At 37.9% G+C, this 19,729-nt stretch overlaps 1 pseudogene; it reads left to right on the forward strand.

Annotated features, from left to right (window-relative positions):
• Positions 1 to 920: 920 nt before the first annotated feature.
• LOC139002637 (heterogeneous nuclear ribonucleoprotein D-like) lies at positions 921 to 1,938 on the forward strand (annotated as a pseudogene).
• The last annotated feature ends 17,791 nt before the right edge of the window (positions 1,939 to 19,729 follow it).

Here is a 19,729-nt window from a genome sequence, read left to right on the forward strand (position 1 = left end):
GCAATGCTTTCACTTTGTTGTCATGTTTTCTTATATTCTATCTTGTTTTATATTTTAGTCTATTTTCTTGGGTTTCTCAACTTCAACTTCCATCCTGCTTTTGAATTAAAAAATCAGTTATATCTTTAATTTTTAGGAGCTCTTCTATTTTAAACTCTGGAACTGTTCCTTTTTGATTGCATCAGTTTCTCATTGTATAAACAGAATAAAATCTCTTTGAACATCTTATGTATTTCAAAGATTTTCTTCTTCATCACCTTGTATTATTTTTGTTTGTTTCTGTTTGTTTTGATCTTTTACTTTGGAGATTTTTCTCAAGTGTTTGGTAAACATTGGCTTTCCATTTATATTTAAAAATGTGTCACTAGACTTTTGATCAGAGCTGTTTACTCTAAACAAAACCCCTCTAGTTTTTGCCTGATGTTCTGAGAGTCCTATAGTTCAGTATATGGATTTGTAAAAAATTCCCTGGTCATCAGTGCCATGAATCACCCACTTCTCCATGTGTCTGTTGTTCCCTATAAGGAGCCTTACTGGCTCTATTTTTCCAGAGAAAAAATTATATTCCATCCCTCACACAGCTTAGGTTCAGAATAAGTTGCCTGACTGCACCAGGTAGAAAGGGGAACCTGGAGGGAAAGCCTTCATGTCTCCACTTACTACAGGTGTAGATCTTTAAACATTTCTCTGAGTTCACTCCAACTCTTCCATGTTTTAGTAAAGGTTATTGATTTCAAAGGCTGAGCTTCCAGGTGTTTTGTCAGATGAATTGGCTAGCTTCTTTTTTGGTTCCCTTTGACACTGATGTAGGCTTTAACTTCCTGTATTCTGTCTGATAAGTCAGTCACCACTTCTCCATCTCTTTCTCATCTCTCAAATATTTGTTGAAATAATTTCTTTCACTCTTCCACCACCATTTTAAATCCAGCTCCATAAAAACCTTTGCCACTGCTGCCACCACTGGGGCTGCCATGACTCAGACTGTACCCAGCACCCCACTGACAGCCCTACCACCATGGAGGACATGACCCAACACAGCAATATAGAGAACTCACAGAGGGATCCAAGGTCAATGTAAGCAGGAATCATCAGGATGACAGTAAAATGTTTATTGGAGGCTTGAGCTGGGCTACAAGCAAGAAAGATCTGACTGAGTATTTGTCTAGATTTGGGGAAGTTATAGATGCACCATGGAAATAGGCCCAATCACCAGAAGATCAAAAGGATTTGGTTGGATTTGTGCTTTTCAAAGATGCTCCTAGTATTGTTAAGGTTTTATAACTTAAAGGACACACACTGGATGGCAAATTGATAGACCCCAAAAGGGCCAAAGCTTTAAAAGAAAAAGAACATCCCCCCCCAAAATGTGGGGATTTTTTCTGGGTGGATTGAGCCCAGATACTTCTGAAGAACAAATTAAATAATATTTTGGAGACTTTGGAACAATTGAAAATATTGAACTTTCCATGAGTACAAAAACAAATGAAAGAAGGTATTTTTCTTCTTTCACATACACAGATAAAGAGCCAGTAAAGAAATTGTTAGAAAGCACATATCAAATTGGTTCTGGGAAGTGAGAGATCAATGTTGCCCAACCAAAAGAAGCAAATAGATAGAAAGAGCAACAACAAAAAGGAGCAGAGGTAAGAGGTACTGCAACTGGTGGATGAAGTGGTACTAGGGGTCATGGCCTAGGTCAGAGCCAAAACTGAAAGCAAAGACTTAATAGCTATTATTATTAAGGATATGGAATTACAGTAGTGTCACTGGTGTTTATCAAAACTTTAGTGGCTATGATGACTATGATTTTACTGGGTGTAACTATGTGAACTATGGATATGGACAGGGATATGTAGACTACAGTGACCAATACAGCATTTACTGCAAGGCATCTGGGGGGTGGGTGGCAATCACCAAAACAATTATCAGCCATCTTAAAGTAGGACATGGGAGAAACCGGAGAAGACTGCTAAACTAACCAATCTTGCAGCACAACACTGAACATTGGTTTTCTATGAACCTAAGATGATTATTTTGTAGAAGATTTTCTAGTGTGAAAGACACAACTGTGTTCAACTGCATATAGCCACCAATTAGCTTTCTGTTTTACTTTTCTTTCACTGTTTCTTTTTCCCCTCTATCATTCTCTATGTTATGGGTTAATAAAATGCTAATTTCTCAACTATCATTCTAGTGTAATTTCAGAAGCATTAGAGGTAAAAATAATGTGGCAACTCTATATGTAATTAAATAATCTCAATTTTTTCAAGTGATGACAAACCTTTCAATGAAGACTTTTGGTGTCAACTATTAAAATAATGAAATAATAAACTTAACATTATGAAGGAGGTAGTGTCTCTTTGACACTTAATAGAATGATATCTAGAGGGTTTAATTACCTTGTCCACAATATTATCCACTTAAGTAGTAGAGACATATTCAAATCCAGACCAGTCTGATTCTGAAGGCCACACTGTAACTATTAAACATGGCTTAGTACATCGAATAACTGACACATAAGTTTCTCAGTGATGACAATTATTGCTAATATTAACCCACAAGTATAGTATTCAGTGTTTTAGATGTTATTTCTAGAGTAAGTGCAGTAATAGGGTCATCCTTATATATAGCATCTAGAATAATTTAGAACTGACAGTAATAGGTAATATGATTAACATTGTAAACAATTATTTTGGTATGTAGAATAATATCCCTACTCCCAAAGATGTTCACATCCTAATCCCTAAAAACTTAGTGTGTTAGTTTACATACCAAGATGAAATTAAAGTTGCCAATCAGCTGATCTTAAGAAATCTGAATGAACCAAAGGTAATCACATGGGCCTTTATAAGTAGAAGAGGGAGAGAGAAGAGAAAGGATCAGATGTATGTCAGCATGAGAAGGACTTATCTTAATGATTGTGGCTTTGAAAATGAAGGAATAGGGCCATGAGCCAAAGAATGAGGGTAGTCTCTGGAAGCTGGAAAAAGCAAGCACACTGTTTCTCCTTTAGAATCTCCAGAAGAAATGCAGTCCTAACAACACTCTGAGTTTAGCCAAATGAGACTAATTTCAGATTTCTGATCTCTAGAACTATAAGATAATAATGATTTTTTAAAACCACTAAATTTATGGTAATATGTTTACAACGGCTTCATCTAATCTGCTATTAATTCCTTTTAGTGTATTCTTCATTTCAAATAATATATTCTTCATTTTTGATTTGTTGTTTTTGTGTTTTCTATGTCCTTTTTTATGTTTAAACAAAGAGATCTTTGTTTAAGTTCTCACTGGGTTCATCTATTCTTCACCTAAGTTCATTGAGCATTCTTATAATTATTGGTTTGAACCCTGTATCTTGCCTCCATTTCGTTTAGTTGTTTTCTGGAGATTTCTCCTGTTCTTTCATTTGGGACATGTTTCTTTGTCTTCCCATTTTGGCTGCCTCACTGTGTTTGTTTCTATGTATTAGATAGATCTGCTATGTTTCCCAGTCTTGGCAGGGTGGTCTTATGTAGTAGGTTTCCTGTGGGGCCCAGCGGTGCAGTCTTTCCAGTCACCTGAGCTAGGTACTCCAGGAGTCTCCCTTGTGAGGGTATATGAGCCCTCCTGTTGCAGTTGAGCCTTGATTGCTCCTGGCTCGCCAGTGGATAAAATTTACCCTCAGGCAGGCTGACTTTGAGCATTGGCCACAACTATGGTGTATAAGCTACCCCATGGAGTGGGATTTTCCCAGTGGGGTCTGGTGCTTGCTTAGACTTCCCTTTGGGTGTGCTGCTTGTGGAGCAGATTGGGTGGTGCTCTAATGTGATCTGAAATTGGCTACCCAGGGTATTGTTGCTGGGGCCTCTTGGGAGAGAATCCAGGTGCATGTCAATGTCAGATGTATCCTATGACCAGCTCAGGGCTACCTGTGTGGTGGCCCACTCAGAATGTGGAGCCAGCAGAGGCACTCCGGAACTCAGGGATAGCCTGTGTTTACAGCAGCAATAATAAATGAACACAATTATTAAAGAAAATAAATGTATATGTGCATTTGTGTGTGTGCAGGTATGTAGCTTACCAGAAGAAAAGATAGTGAATGCTTACTTGGGAAAATTGGACAAAAGGATGTATGTTATTAAATTTGTAATCCCTGAGGTGAAAGGCAGCTTGGGGAGGAAGGAGTAATTAGTGCTGCAAAGGTGTCACTCACTGGTCAAGGATAGGAGTGAAGTCATTACATCTTGGACACATAGGGCAGTGACTCTTCTTGCCCCAAGGAGTCTAAAATGCCCTATCTTTTCTACAGTATGCAGAGAGTATAGATAGAGCTTGTGACAGGACACCTGGGAGAGGGAGAACTGATGAACTTGGGAAATAAGCCAATGCCAAACCTAGTGAAATGGGAGATTGAGGAGGAGGTGGTTTACTCTGCATAGAAGAGGAAAAAATCTCCATAGTATCACCTCATACGTACTCTTCCTAAAATAGGCTCTTATCTATTTCAGGCCTCAGGGCTGGCAGTCAGGTGGGAGGCTATCCCAGGTAGCACTGGAGGAAAGTGAGACAGGAAAGTGAAGGAAGCCAATACTCCAATGAGAAGATGCTCACAATAGTGAAGCAGGATTCAGTCCTGCTGGGGACCTCTGTGAGTCAGTACAGGACACACCTCGCAGTTGTTCCCTTTAGGAGTGAATGGGCTGTCATATTTATTCACCAACTTCTCTTTGTCAGGGGTTCAGGGCTGCTTTCAGGATATCACTTTTGTGCCACCTCAGGACACCCTTATGCATGGGTTGAGCATTCCCTGGAAAGTAGGTAAAGCCCTCAGTGAAGAGCCACAAGTACCTGAAGTAAGAAGCCCTCAACAGGTATGGGAATGGTAGATGCCAAGGATCTGTGTTCTGCTCTCCTACCAACCATGGCAGAGACAGCATGACATGCATGGCACAAGAATCTGTGAGATATCTGGATTGCATGAACCAGATCTAGAAGAAAAATCAGACTGGTCACAACAGAAACATTTTTTTTTCACATGCTGATTAATAGTCACTAATTTCCTGGAGAAGATGGAATAGGAATTTGCATTAAAAAACTGCTTGTGTAGACACTGAGGAGCATGCCTGTGTTAACTATATAGGAATCTAGATGTAGAGATATAGCTATGCGGACTCAAGCTCAAGTATCACAGCCCATATTGTAGGTGCCTAAAGGAGAAAAACAAGATAAAAAGCACCAAGTGTACATCCCAGCAATGTTTATTGTGTTATGCATGTGTTCCACATTGCATTTTACTTTTCTTTTCTAAAAACACACACGCACAAAATCAAACCCCCAGTAGGCACCGTTTCCCTAAGTATGCAAATTATAGGTGCACAATATGTGTTGAGAATGCAGGTCAAGGAATTGTTTGTACCTGTCTTCCTTCCCTGAAGGTAGAGCAGTTGGGAGTATCATCTTAGTGCACTAAGAACTGCCATTTAATGTAATAGTTGTCTCAGTCTATACCAGTTCACAGCAGGCTTAACTAACTGTGGCAGATGCAATGGTTCAGAAATGAACAATGTAAAAATAAGTCAAAAAACTAACATTTGGACATAACTTGTATATGAAGACTGTAGTCAATTATATAACAAGATCTGGGAAAATGCAGATGAAAAACTTTATGCATGTTATATTCACTGATCTCTTAAGAAAGGAACATTAAAAAGAAAAGTCAAAATAGGAGCTCTAGCTTTGGAACCAGATGAGTGTTCAAATGCTCTTATTCTTATGCTTATTAGCTTTGACCTAGACCAAATTAGTTGAGTCTCAATTCTTTTACTTTTCATATTAAGACATAAAGTTTCTTTATTGTAGACTTTAAATTGAATGTTCATCCTCATTTTTCCTATTCAGTCTTGGGCTTTCTCAGAGTAAAAAGAGTATTTGCTTTATTGTGATCAAGTCCAAGATGGTTTACTGATGCTCTCTTGAGTTCTAGGCAGTTTACTAGCTACTGGTGATACCAAAAAGGGGAACATAGGTTCTGTCTTTGAGGAATGCAAAATATGGTGGAAGTGGACATAATAAATCATCTTAGCACATTGTGGTATGCTACAGTAGAAGTACACACAAAATATTAGAGAAGCTCAGCTAATGGGATAGTTGATCTGCAAGGGAAATAGAAGGGAAAAGAGGAGGCCAAAGAAGGGAAGTAGTATTTGAGCTGTGCCTTGAAGAATAAGATTCTTTAATTTAAAAGGGAAGAAAGAAGGAATACTCTAAGCAGAAGAACCACCTTAAGAATTGTGTTTAATGTACCTTTATTTGCAGCAGCCTAAACAACCTATCGGGAAAAGGGTTGTTAAGGCCTTTGGGAAGGTTACCTCCACAAACTATCCCCTGAAACACTGTATAGAAAGCAACACTTAATTTTCATAACTGTTATAAAGATAACTTGCATGATCTTTTTTGCTGAATATCATTTGAATTGATGTGTACTATTCAGATAGGTGCACCAATTCAGAAGCACAACTTCAAACAAGTTTTACCATCTAGAATTAGCCAGAGAACAGAAAATAGTGAAAAATTTGTAGAAAGCCTCTGAGCAGGGATAAAACTACTTCAGATTATATGGGCTTAATTTTAAATTTATTTTTAAATCACAGAAAATATACCAGCAACTGTCAATATATAAGGATTTAGAATAAAAAGTAGAAGTTGAGATTTTTGGCTGAGTATGACACACACATTTTATGCCGTGCTTCCTCCTAAAATTCCAATAAAAGGACAATAAGGTGATTTTTTTTAAAAGTCATAAATTCACAATGGCAAGGAAAACAATAGAGATGACAACATAGTAGATGTATAAAAGCAAACAGAAGAAAGTAGAACCTTAACTGGGTAAGAGTTAAAGACCAGTAGCAAAACAATTTGGGCCACATGGAGACATGAGGTATCTGAAGCTGACAGTGCTAGAAGGACTAAAAAGCAGGAGGATTATTATTGGAAAGGCCATTAAAAAAAAAACAAACAACCTCCATATTTCCTCCTTTAGACCAACTGTCAGGTACCCTGCTCCCTTCCTCTGAATAAAGGCCACCTCTGGAGAGGTGGAGTTAGTGAGATTCTGAGTGTAGGACTTGAGGCATGGAAATTTCAGAGTAGGGGGAGGAAGGTGTGAATGTGTAGTAGGAGGAGAATCCAAGGACTGCTTCATGTTGTTGTTTTTTTTAAGCCTTTAAGAATTGCTTGATCATTTTTAACAACATAAATAACTTTGTAAAAAAAAATTAAAAAGGAATTCTTCTCGCTGAAGGACTTGTTGATTCAGACTCAGATCTTCGCATGGATTTATTTTATTATGAGTACATATGAATATTACAGTATAATAAAAATGTTACTTCAGTATTCTGGATAGAAGGGAAGAATTTGTATGATAAAGAAGAGATACATGAAGCATTTTTTTCTCATTATTTTATTTACTAGATCTTTTAAAATCAAAATAAGCAAAATTCTATTTTACACACTATTCTGATTTCAGGTGATGTGTTAGAATTGGAACTAGTGATTTTATTTTATTTTTATTTTTTAACTATGTTTTTATTTATTTCAGAGAGAGAGAAAAAAAAATCAATAATGAGAGAAAATCATCAATTGGCTGCCTCCTGCACACCCCCAACTGGGGATCAAGTTGGCAATCAGGGCATGTGCCCTGATCAGGAATCAAACTGTGACCTCTCCCTCAATAGGTCAAAGCTCAACAACTGAGCCATCTGGGCTGGGCAGAACTAGAAATTTTAAATATTTCATCTTATCTCTGTTTCAACCTCCTGCGAATAATTCCATAACTTTTGCTTAGATTTTCTGTCACATGTTTATAAGATTTGCATCTTGTTCAGTGAAACACATAACATTGATATAGTGTCTAAGGTAAGCTGAGCCATGAGCAGACCTTTCAGTGAAAACAGTGGATTTTAACTTGGTGCCTCCGAGGCCTCATTTTCTTATTATCAAAGTGTTCCTTACTCCCAAGGTGAACTTGACATCTTGAAGGTATGACTAAAAATAATCTGATAATTTTCTTAATAGAATATTTTTACTTTTTGTTCTTTTCAAAGTATTCACCTTAGAAAATTAGATACTAAATAGCTCATCATGTTATTTTAGCATTCTTCCTTTGAATTCCTTTGAATTCCTTTTCCTGGGAATAGACCAAGATCATTTGACATTAAGTCCAGTGAATAAGGTAAGTAAGAAAGTTAATAAGTTCCATTTAGGGAAATGAAATTGAAGAGGTGAAAAAAAGAAATGCCACTGAGTTTTGTGTGTGACTGCTGAACAATTCTAGCTGCTGCATGTTTTCTCTTTAGCTGTCTATTTCAAAATAGATGATCTATTGTGTTCCTTACTCCCAAGGTGAACTTGACATATTGAAGGTATGACTAAAAATAATCTGATATTTTTCTTAATTGAAAATTTTTACTTTTTGTAAAAATTGACAGATAAAATAGGTAATGGACACACACTTTCACAACTTACACTTATTGGTCACATGAACTCTTTTTAAATTTTATTTATTGATTTGAGAGAGAGAGAGAAGGAGAGATCGCTTTGTTGTTCCACTTATTTAAGTATCCATGGGTTGTTTCTTGTATGTGCCAACCAAGGATCGAACCTGCAACTTTGGTGTATTGAGATGATGCTCTAACCAACTGAGCCAGGGTCTGTTCAGATATATTTTGATTCAATGTTTTATTCTTTCTTTCTTTTATGTGTAGCTGCATCCACAGCAGCTTCATTTTTCTTAATTTGTCAACTCCCATGAGGTCATTATTCTGTAAACTTAGTGAAGTATCATAATCAATCAGGTAATTAAAATACTGTTTTGTTGTAGATGATGAATTTAATAATGCAGAGAATGTGCCTGTTTCGGGGACTGCCAGAGTTTGTAAAGGGTAGAAAGCAAAAGCAACACATCTTCAGCCTTTGGGCAAGGGCACAGTTAGAGTCCTGAGCATGAATCCAGCAAGTGGTGAGAGGGCAGGTTAGTTGAAGAGAGATTCATTAAATCATGGGATGTGAGCCTTTCAGATTGTTTAGACAAATGCCCTCATTTTTGGAGGAATAAACAGAGCCCAGGAGGTATTTTCCTAATACAAAAGGAAGACCAGTGCTCAAATTCCAGGATTTGGAGCTTAAGGGTTGCAGCCTTCTTTTATTTCTTTATGGTCTCTTTCCCTACTCCACGCTGCAGGCTATTTTTGAAGTAGTAGTTTGTCTTTTATGCTTTCTTGTTTAAAATCTCATTCCTCTTTTTCTGCCATCTTTTTTCTTCAAGTCTCTGGCTGAAAATTTCCCCTCACATTTCTTCCCTCTCAACGTGAAACTCTTTTATATAAAAGGGGGAAGATTTTGAAAGTTTCTGATCTAAGCTAGCATAAACCTGTTATGGGATGAAAAAAAAAAAAGCTAAGAGGAATTTGCCTCCAAACCTGTAACAGTAGAAATACTGTCAGTGAAATTTCTAGCAACTTCTTTTTCTTTCTTTCTTTCTTTTTTGTTTGTTTGTTTGTTTGTTTGTTTTTTAGAGATCTCCCTAGCTTCTTGGTAATAGAATTGTGCTAAAAATATTGAAAGGTAAATAATTAGTTCCTTTCTCCTCTACTATTAGGAGGATTTATTATGCTATTTGGATCATGGTTTTTTATTGTCTGATTAGAGTAATGAATGGAGAAGACAGCTGGAGGGAGTTTAGCAAACTTAATTTACATTCTGGGTCTACACCTAGACTTGGAAGAAAAGAAAAGGCCCAGATGACTGAAGAAGGCAGCAAGAAAGAGGACATGGAGTAGTGAAACTAAGAGAGTTTGGAGGAATTTTGAGTCTGGGTGAGAAGAGTTTTAACAGCTGCTTAAAACGGGAGTGGAGATTCAGGGAGAGGCAGATATGAGGAGAAGGACTTTTAAGAATTTTTTTGGTGTGTGAATCATTAGATATAATTCTTCCTATTTTTGCTCTCCAAGAGACTTTAGTATAGCTTTCTGTAAGTAGAGCTTGGGAAGTATGTCTCAGAGCTGTGGCTGATGCAATGGTGTGAGCACACTCCACCATGACATGCTTCCTCAGCGCACCAGAAAGTAGCAACGTCCGCCTGAACGAACTCCTAGAGCCAAGTGCACAGTACCCCAGCCTTTCAGCCATTGGTCACCTGTAGCAACGTGTCTCCCTCTGATCGGTCCCCTCATGCTATATATACTCCTGTAGTTCCACAATAAAACGGATCTGCGTCACTGAACCTGGTCTCCGGAGTCGTGCATGCAGACACCCTAGTGCATTGGGGCTCCATCGTCCTCACCCCTGAGGGACCCCCTGCTTCCGCTTTCCAAGTCTTTGAGGAGCTAGGTTTTTGTTTATTGGGTATAACACTATGCTAACATAGGTTTCAACGTTGGAGCTAGAAAATCCAGTTTCATTTGGAAAATAACAACTGTTTTTGCTGCCTTCCCTTTTTCCCACAATGCCTACCCAAATTATTCACAATCTGTATTAGTAGGAAAAATGACTCTGTGGCAGGAACCAAAAGTATGAGATGGGGTGTAAATTTAATTAATGCATATAAACAGCTGAGAAGAGGAAATGGTGACTAACATGCTAAGTGCTTTTATGGTCTTCTCTACTTTTGAAACATTATATAATGATGATTAACTGTGGCAAATGAAATCTGCAGTTGACTCTTTTTTAAAAAATATATATATTTCATTGATTTTTTACAGAGAGGAAGGGAAAGGCATAGAGAGTGAGAAACATGGATGAGAGAGAAACATCAATGAGTCGCCTCCTGCACACCCCCTACTGGGGATGTGCCCACAACCAAGGTACATGCCTTTGACCAGAATCGAACCCGGGACACTTCAGTCTGCAGGCCGATGCTCTATCCACTGAGCCAAACCAGTTAGGGCTGCAGTTGACTCTTGAACAGCATGAATTTGAACTGCATGGGGCCACTTTATTTTTTCAATAAATACTGTGAATGTATTTTCAATTCCTTATGATTTTCTTAATATTTCTTTTCTTTATCTTTATTGTAAGAATACAGTATATAATGCATATAACATACAAAATATGTGTTAACTGTTTATGTTATTGGTGAGGCTTACAGTCAATAATAGGCTACTAGTAGTTAAGTTTTGGGGGAGTTAAAAAGTTAAGTGTAGATTTTTGACTGCATGGCAGTGGGGAGTTGGCCCCCCTAACCCTGGCATTGTTCAAGGGTCAACTGTATGGACTTGTTGGCTGCTTAACCAGTATAGACCCTGACCTATGAGATTAAATTTTCCAATAGTACTTTAAAGACACTGTCATTAGTAGTTTCTCCAATAATCTGTCTAGTTTATCTATGACATGGGTGAGAACAAGTTCTGAATACAGTTGTTATACAACTTTAGTAAGTATTTGGGGCAGCATTAGAGATATATAAAGAAGACCTTTCACTCTGTTGGGGTTCTTTTTTTCCACCATAACTCCAGCCCTTTACTATCTCTTGGTCTAGAGTGTGACACTAATCTAAATGACTGTTTGTTTCATTGCATTCTCTTTTTTTTTTTCAGCATAACAAAAACAGAAGTGGCAGGATATTAGAGACAAAATGGATAGTGCTAAAAATATTACAGTTTAACTTCTCATTTATCAATGTAATTGAAAGTTACTAGCAGGGTGTGCTGTGCCAGTGTTACTATCAGGGTGTGAGTAATCTATTTATGCAGCATAATTCATAATTATGAGGTTCTAATGAGGACTGCTTAATTCAGGTTTTAATCAAACCTGACAAACCATCATTGAAGTTGGCAATGCGCTTGTTCCTAGGTGCCATTTTCATGCTAGTTCAACATAGCTTAAGATTATCTCCCCCTCTGCATGTTTCTTTCAGACTTTCACTACTATAACAACAAAAACAAACAACAGAAATACTGCTTTCCCTCAACACCAAAACGCCAATTGTTTTTGGTTTTTAGTTTTGGACTACTCAGTGCCATTAGTAGCAGCTGTTTTTATTTATTATTTTGTAGTATTTGAAATATTGAAGAAGAAAAACATGATTTTATTTTAACAAAAAATCTATCATGTTTTACAAAATATATGCATTCCTCAAACAGGATGCTCCACATCTTGCTCTTATCCAATAATCCACTTGAATCAGACAAGATCCATCTGCTATTGACTGATGGGGAGGATTCACCAGCTCAGATGCACTTAGAAGCCCCAGAGCCTGAAAGCTAACATCTCACTTAAAAAATCAAACTTAATCTCTTTCTAGGAGGGGGGTACACAATTGATGGGCCATAAATTCATCAAAGAGAAATGGTAATTTAATGTATGGATTTTAATATTGGAAAAAGAATGTCAGGGTCTGTGATCTTCACTATTTATTTTTATTATTTATTTATTTATTTTTTAAAAAAATTTTTTATTGTCGAGAGTCTTACAGATGTATCCCTCTTTCCTCTTATTTTCCCCCTACACCAGGTTACTGCCCTGTCCCAGGCCTTCACCACCATATTGTCTGTGACCATGGGTAATGCATATATGCATATAAGATCTTTGGTTTATCTCTTCCTGCTCCATCCACCCCTCCCTTCCCTCTGAAGTTCATCAGTCTGTTTCATATTTCCATGCCTCTGATTCTATTTTATTTATCAGTTTATTTTGTTCATTAGATTACTTTTTCATTTATTTTGATTTTTAGATTCAATTGTTGATAGATATGTATTTATTGCTACTTTATTGTTCATATTTTTAATCTTTTTTTCCCCTTCTTTCTCTTTTCAAAGAATACCCTTAAACATTTCATGTAATACTGGTTTGGTGATGATGAACTCCTTTAGCTTTTTCTTGTCTGTAAAGTTCTTTATGACCTTCAATTCTAAATGATATCTTTGTTGGGTAAAGTAATCTTGGTTGTAGGTCCTTGCTATTCATCACTTTGAGTATTTTTTTTTCCCACCTCCTTCTGGCCTGCAATCAGCTGATAGTTGTATGGGTGCTCTCTTATAGGTAACTAACTGCTTTTCTTTTGCTGCTTTAAAGATTCTCTTTTTGTTTTTAAACTTTGGCATTTTAATTATGATGTGTCTTGGTGTGGGCCTCTTGGGTGCTTCTTGTTTGGGACTCTCTGTGCTTCTTGGACTTGTAATTATGTTTATTTCAACAGGTAGGGGAAGTTTTCTGTCACTATTTCTTCAAAGAGGTTTTCAATATCTTGCTCTCTCTCATCTCCTTCTGGCACCCCCGTAATGTGAATGTTGGTATGCTTGAAGTTGTCCAAGAGGCTCCTCACACTAACTTCATGTTTTTGGATTCTTTTTCCTTTTTGCATTTCTGATTGGGTGTTTTTTGCTTCCTCATATTCCAAATCATTGATTTGATTCTCATAATCCTGTACTCTACTGTTGAATCCCTGTAAATTATTCTTTATTTCAGTTAGTGTATGCTTAATTTCTGACTGGTCATTTTTCATGTCCTTGAAGCTCTCATTAAGATCCTTGAGTAACCTTATAACCATTGTTTTGAACTCTGTATCCAGTAGTTTGCTTGCTCCCATTTCTTTTATTTATAACATGTTTTTTTGTCTCCACATTTTGGCTGCTTCCCTATGTTTGTTTCCATGTATTAGGTAGGCCTGTTATGTATCCTGAAACTGGTAGAGTGGCCTGTGTATTTAATATCCTGTAGGGCCCAGTGGTTCAGTCTCTCCAGTTAGCTGAGCTGGGCATTCTAGGTGTGCCCCTGTGTTGGCTGTGTGCACAATCTTGTTGTAGTTGAGCCTTGATTGCTGTTGGAATCACTGGGAGGAATTGACCTCCAGGTCAATTGGCTGTGAGGACTATCTGTGTCTACAATGGAAGAGCTGCTGTACAGAAGACACCCCTATGGAGCAGAACTTGCTTCAGTGGGGCTTTGGTAAGTCTGCCCCTTGAGTGTGCCCCTTGTAATCTGGTGTGGTTTGAAGCTGTCCACTGGGTGCACTAGCTCTGGGGCCTCCGGGGAAGTGCAAAGTCAACAATTTCCTGGGGCCACCAGTCAGGACCTACAGAGATATCTGCAGATGGCTGCTACTTGTGTTGGGCTCGGAAGTGTTCAGGAGAGGCCACACTGTGAAGCAAGGCAGGGTGGTGCTAGTGCTGGGTCTTAGGACTTTTACTGATAAGTTTGGGGAATGCTGACTTCAGCTACTACTTGTTTAAAAGATTTTAGAAAAGTCTGAAGCCTGAGCCAGGACAGGTCATTCATATGGAAAAGACTTTGCAAACAGCTTGAGTGGGGTTGCATATTGTGTGGGATGGGGTCTCAGAGAATCACCAGGACGGAGTGAAGAGTTGGGCCACTCTGATGGAAACTCAGATATGGCTTCCAGTCAGCTCTGGGATGGGGAGAAGTCCCAGCACAGGAACAATGACCCCTGGGAGCACCTCTGTCTTCAAGAATGCCACCCTTGAATTTTTGCCCTGATGCCAGATAGTCCAGTTCCTCCCCATATGTCCCTAGATTCCCGAAAAGCCACCACCCAGTGCTGGAGCTCAGAGGAAGTGAGACCAGGTAAATTCATGTTTGGACCCTTTAAGAAGAACACCTGGGGCTCCAGCAGCCTCTGTGTAACTTAGTCACAATCCCCACTGGTTTTACAGCCCAAAGTTATGTTGAATTCTCTTCCCAGCTCTGGAACTCTGGGTTGGGGATCTGAAGTGCAGCTGGGACCCCCTTCATTTCGGGATAGGCCTGGGAGATACCCTCCCAATTAAAAACACACCACATATCGATGTCAGACCAGCCCATTTGTGCCTCTACCCCTTCTATCAGTCTCAATGTGCTTTCTTCTTTGCTTCTCTAGTTGTAGGACTTACATTCAGCCAGATTTCAGGCACTTCTGAATAATATTTATTTTGTATTTTAGTTGTTATTTTGATGTGGTTGTGGGAGGTGGTGAGTTCCAGGATTTACCTACACTGCCATCTTGATTCCCTACGGTAAAGATATTTAGTCAGTTAGCTCCATTCCCCAGAATAGGAGTATGACCTCAAAAAAGAACAAAGTATATCCTGGTCACTTAACTTTCTCCCTAAAAACAGCTGCATAATCATATTCAGGCTTTCAATTTCCAAATCCCTTTAACATCTATTATTTCATTTTTTTTCACAATAAATATTTGAAGCAGGTAATGCACATTAAAATATCCTGTTTTATAGATAAACAAAATCAGAGAGCATAATTTTTTTTTTACCCAAATCGATATAGTTGGCATTAATCGATATAGTTGGCATATAGTTGGCTCTAAGACTTTTGACCTTTTCACTGCCGCACAGCAACTCATTGACACTAGGGGAACCCAGCCTTTGATGAAATTCTTGTTGTACTTAAAAATTATATTCACCTTGACTTTGGAAATAAGATTTTTTATGTAGGCTACTTGTAATTCTTTGGAAGGTTATATACATAAGACAACTCTCAAAGCTTTATTTGTAACTAGAGGCCTGGTGCACGGATTCATGCACATTGAAAGAAAATTAATTTGAAGGTGGCTGGTGGGGCAGGACTGAGTGAGATGAGCTGGACACGCCCTGGAGCCAACCTCCCTCAGTCCTCCCCTGCTAGCTGCACTTGGAGTGGTGCTGTGGAATGAGTGGGGTTCCCTCTAGCAGGTGGAGTCCCTCGGCCTGGCCTGTGGGGATTAGGCCAAAACCAACAGTCTGACATCCCCCAAGGGGTCCCGAAGTGCAGGAGGGCACTCTGCAAAGTTGCTGTCTATTGGCAGCTCCTACATTGAGCATCTGCCCCTTGCTGGTCAATAGGTGCCATAACTACTGGCTGGTTGGCTGGTCACTTAGCTTTTATATATATATAGATATGGATATATAGATATATAGATATAGATATAGATATAGATATAGATATAGATATATAGATTACAAGCCATTTTATTTTATTTTATTTGTTTATTTATTTTTTTCTGTACATCAGATTATTTATTCATTTGATTCTTAGATTCATTTGTTGATAGATGCATATTTGTTGTTCATAATTTGTATCTTTACCTTTTTCTTCTTCTTCCTCTTCTTAAAGGATACCTTTCAGCATTTCGTATAATACTGGTTTGGTGGTGATGAACTCCTTTAGCTTTTCCTTATCTGTGAAGCTCTTTATCTGACCTTCAATTCTGAATGATAGCTTTGCTGGATAAAGTAATCTTGGTTGTAGGTTCTTGCTATTCATCACTTTGAATATTTCTTGCCATTCCCTTCTGGCCTGCAAAGTTTCTGTTGAGAAATCAGCTGACAGTCGTATGGGTATTCCCTTGTAGGTAATTGAGTCTCTTTCTCTTGCTGCCTTTAAGATTCTCTCTTTGTCTTTTGCTCTTGGCATTTTAATTATGATGTGTCTTGGTGTGGTCCTCTTTGGATTCCTTTTGTTTGGGGTTCTCTGCGCTTCCTGGACTTGGAAGTCTATTTCTTTCACCAGGTGGGGGAAGTTTTCTGTCATTATTTCTTCAAATAGGTTTTCAATATCTTGCTCTCTTTCATCTTCTGGTACCCCTATAATTCTGATGTTGGTACGTTTGAAGCTGTCCCAGAGGCTCCTTACATTATCTTCACACTTTCGGATTCTTTTTTCATTTTGCTTTTCCGGTTGGGTATTTCTCGCTTCTTCACATTTCAAATCTTTGACTTGATTCTTGCGCTCCTCTGGTTTGCTGTTGGGAGTCTGTATAATATTCTTTATTTCAGTCAGTGTATGCTTACTTTCTAGATGATCCTTTATCACACCATCGAGGGTCTCATTAGATTTCCTGTACATCTCATCAAGTTTATCTACAGACTCTAGAAGCCTCTTGAGAGATCTCAAAAGTGTGGTTCTGAACTCAATATCCTCCCTTGATAGTTTTGTCCTGTTCCTTTGTCTCCGCATTTTTTTTTACGCTTTCTTGGTACACCCACTAGTGGTCTTTGTGGGCAGTCTTGTTGTAGTTAAGCCTTGATTGTTATAGTTAATACTAGAGGGATTTGACCTCCAGGCCAACTGGCTGTGGTAATCCAAGCCATTTTATATTTATCAAGCTTATCTTTCATTATAGACTTGATAAAATGCAAACACTTTTGATCTATGGGGACACTACATCCTAACTGTGGCTATCAAACACACTACTCTAAAATCAGATGTTGCTATCCTCAAGCATTTTGGCATATCTCCAGTTTCATTCTTTTGCTCTATGTCCAGAAATATTTAGCTAGGAGGAATATAGGAGATTATTCAGAAACATAATTATTTAAAGTAAAAGAAACTGAGCACCAGTGAGGTTAGTTATTTTATTTAAGGGCAATTAACTAGTCACTACCAGAATTAGATTTAAGTCAATAATCATTACCTCTGTGGATGCATTTAAAGGACTATTGACAAAAGTTCTGCTCTAGGCAATATTGAGGGTCATTTTATTCAGAATTGTGGCAGGGAACTCTTCTGGATGGATTTGCTCCTTAAGCATTGGAGGAATAAGAATCAGAACCAGCTGGGGATTAAGCCAGTCTATAGCCTTATCTTCTCCATCTGGCATGTCTTTACCTATTTAACAGCATCACCTAGAAAAACTCTGGTGGCTTTTTAAAGGGAAAGTTGCCTTCATTTTTATCAAGATAACAGGTAGGATCTTAATAACTTGGCTTCTAGCCTATCAATGTTGGACACGAGAGAAAATCTATAATAGGTCCTGAAGTGGTGTTGAATAGTATATGGAGGGGTAGGCTGGGCACACTGAGGGCAGACAGTCTCAAAGTTTGGAGAAGTCCCCAATGATTAGCTGACTTTTCCTGGTAATAGCCGTCACTGTCATGCCTTTGGGAATGCTGAAACAGGGAGGGGATAGTAAAGTGTTCAAATCAGATAAGGCATGTGAAACTGCTTCAAGAGAGTAGGTTAAGCACATGATCTTTTCTAACTTGTCTCTTTTAAACCCCTGTGAAATTAAAGACTGATTTTTTTAATCCATTACTGTTTTAGAAATCATAAAAGAAGCACTAGCATAAAAGAACACATTTTGAAGAATTTCTGGGACAAATATGATTTGCAGAAAAAGGAGACTAGAAATAAATTCGCCTTAAACTGGCATAGAAAATAAATGCCAGAAAGGAAATTTTGGAGAAACTTCAAGGTCAGAGTTAAGTGTACAGATCAGAAATGGGCACTAATGCCATCATTAGGTTAATTAATTGAAGTATATCTTCTTTCCCTAAATTATCCAAGCCTTGTCTCCCCCCTGCCCCACCCCTCGCACTTTATGGAGCTTCTAGATATAGAATTTGCTCCAGGAAGAGAATTATGCTAAGTGAAATAAGCCAGTCAGAGAAAAACAAGTACCATATGATTTCACTCATATGTGGAACCTAATGAACAAAATGAACTAGAAAGCAAAATAGAGACAGACTCATAGATAGAGAGTAGGTTGATAGCTGTGGGGAAAGAGAGTTAGGTGGCTTGGTTGGGGATGTGAAGGGATTGACCAAAAAAGGGAAAAATAAAAGAGAGAGAAAAAAAGAATTTACTCCAGGATGACAGTGAACAGACTGATGGCTGCCAGAGAGGAGAGATGGTTGGGGTCTAGGTAAAAACAGTGAAGGTCTTAAGAAGTACAATTTGGTAGCTAAAAAATAGTTATGGGATATAAAGTGCAGTATAAGGAATATAGTCAAAATGGGGGAACAAAATGAAATACTCACATTAGATTAACAAGGCTGATCAAAAGAATGATTTGTTCATTTTGAACAGGTCCTTGCTAAAAGGAATTCCATGATAGACAAAGGTTACTTATCACTTGCTACCTGTTTAGAAATACCTATGTTAGCTTGGTTCAATTTTGTGATATACTTATTTTACACATTCTTTCTTCTATGGCACATCATGCATTAATATTACAGTTCTCATAAAGCAGAGTTACATCTTCTAAACCATGAAAACAAAAATAACTTACTGCAGGATGAGGTGCTGAGACTGCCTCACCAATTAATAGGCCCTGCATGTAGATGTAATTCTGATATCAGATACTGAGGATGCACAGAGAAGCAAAGTAGTCTCTGAGGTAACTGTGGACCTTCACAATAGCTGATTAATAAAAATAGAAGGCAGTTCCTTTTAGAAGTAAAGTGTTCCAATGTTTTTCACTTCCACCGAACTTTCTTTACTTTGGGAGCACTTAGCTTGCCCATTTCCACCCAATCACACACAAAAAAGGAGCTTATCTGTTGATCACCCAACCCATTTATACAGAACCTGTAGTGAGCACTCATTTCTCCTATGGAGTACAGGGAAAGAAACATCAGAACCATAAAGAAAACTCAAGTTGGGTCTCTACATGAACAAATCTAAGTTTTTATATATAAATAGGAACAGATTATGAAGAATCACCAAACATTTGCAATAAATCAATAATACAGAGAGGAAAATGATATGAATAAATAGGACCAACTTAAGTTAAAACAGAGGTAATGTTGGAAACAGATGATAACTTCACAAAAACATACTTACTAGTTTTTACAGAAATTGGGGATAAATTTAAATTCATAAATAACACCAAGAAATGACAAAAAACAAGTAATGAGACAACAAAAGTGATTTATATTAAAAATAATATATACAACAAAAGAATAAAAAAATGCAAAAAAAAAATTGAATGACTATTGCTGAAGAACAAGGTATTTATCTGAAAGTTCAATTTGAAGTTTAA

Source organism: Myotis yumanensis, unplaced genomic scaffold, assembly GCF_028538775.1.
Source record: "Myotis yumanensis isolate MYYU_CA2020_CCGP unplaced genomic scaffold, mMyoYum1.0.hap1 SCAF_2, whole genome shotgun sequence".
NCBI lineage: Eukaryota > Metazoa > Chordata > Mammalia > Chiroptera > Vespertilionidae > Myotis > Myotis yumanensis.